Source organism: Chrysochloris asiatica, unplaced genomic scaffold (genome assembly GCF_000296735.1).
Source record: "Chrysochloris asiatica unplaced genomic scaffold, ChrAsi1.0 scaffold00066, whole genome shotgun sequence".
NCBI lineage: Eukaryota > Metazoa > Chordata > Mammalia > Afrosoricida > Chrysochloridae > Chrysochloris > Chrysochloris asiatica.
This window is the reverse complement of record NW_006408584.1, coordinates 7,679,992-7,681,649: the sequence shown is the minus strand read 5'-3', so window position 1 is coordinate 7,681,649 and position 1,658 is coordinate 7,679,992. Positions and strand designations below refer to the sequence as shown.

Here is a 1,658-nt window from a genome sequence, read left to right as displayed (position 1 = left end):
TTCTTTGCCAATTCCTTCAGTGCAACTTGAAATTCCACCTTCAGTATCATTGGCTCTTGCTCATATGCTACCTCTTGAAACGGTTGAACATTCACCATTTCCTTTTGGTACAGTGACTCTGTGTATTCCTTCCATCTTCTCTTGATGCTTTCTGCATCATTCAATAATTTGCCCAGAGAATCTTTTAATGATGAAAATCGAGGCTTGAATTTTTGTCTTCAGTTCCCCCAGTAAATGTTCCTTACTATTATGTGAACCCAAGATAATTTTGTAAATACTGTAAACCCAAGATAATATTCAATAAGAATACATCCTATACTCAAGACATCACATGGTTGGGACCATCCTAGAGCTAAGATAATTCAGTTGCTGTGTAATGTCTTGTAGATACCAATGTACTGTGATGTTCCTCATCATATGTTGCACTTCCAAAGTTCACAACTTTAACATCTGGCTTTACTAAAGTACACTCATCAAGTTTCATTTAGGTGTTATATGACTCTGTGTAGTCTGATTGTACAAATAAGATGTTTTCAGGTTTTAAGTCTGTGTGAGTCAAAATATTACTGTATAAATAACTCACAGACTTGCATATCTGATATGCCATCTTTCTTATATGGTCCATTCGAAATGGTAAAATAGCATTTTCCTTAACGAAGTCATAGGTACTAAATCCCAGAAGTTCTAACACAATACAGATATGTCCATGATGTTCAAACCATTCCAACAGAATAGTACAGAAGAATGTACTATTGGTGTCTGTTGTATTTAAGTGTTCCAGAACTTGTATTTCTGAGCAAGCAGCTTCACAATATCTGTCTACATTTTTTTACTGCTACACATCTACCTTCTGCTTTATGACCAATGCACTCCACTACTTTTTCAAAAGCTCCTTCACCTAAAGTATCAGCAATCTCATATCTTGCACTTAGAACATCTCCACATTGATAGATCAGGTGACCCTCCTCATAATCCTTTACACTCCTGGTTCTTTTCCCTCAGTGACTCTTCCCATGTGAACGATGATGTGAAGTACTATGGTGAAACTTGTGTTTGCTTTTATAATTACTTCTTCCACTTCTACCAGAAGACTTGCTACTATAGTTCTGATATCTGCTTACATGGTCTCTATGGCCATGCCCAGATTCACATCCTTTACTGTAGTCGTTTTTATAATCATCAATGTAGCAATGACTATGATGATCTTTCTCATTTATAGATCCGCTTTCCAAATGACTATCAGATGTTTTAGAGCAATTATATTTCCAGTGCATGTTCTCCCAGGCACTGCTATGATCTCTTCCTTCTTTTATAACTGCTGCTGCTCCCCGGTTTTCCACAATGTCAATCCTTCTCATCCCAATCAGGACAGTAAATTATTCTTGAGTGTCTCATCTTACTGGCCAAATAATTCAAACCACAGAGACAAAGCCTACAAGGCAATGATGGAAAACACCCAGCTGATAGCCACAGGATTAGACCACAAAATGGAGCTGACAGTAAGACTTCTGGAGTCCTGAAATCTATTCTTGAGGTAGACACCAACTTCAGAGAAAACATATTAATATTTTTGCTCTCATGGACTTGCTATAATTTTCTTCAGCTTCAGATTGAACTTGTATATGAACAATTGATGGTCTGTTCCTCAGTTTTCCCCC

The 1,658-nt window shown here is 37.2% G+C and overlaps 1 pseudogene; it reads right to left on the bottom strand.

The window, feature by feature from the left end:
* Positions 1-1,395, bottom strand: part of LOC102826129 — a 3,187-nt pseudogene extending 1,792 nt beyond the window's left edge.
* Between the last annotated feature and the right edge of the window lie 263 nt (positions 1,396-1,658).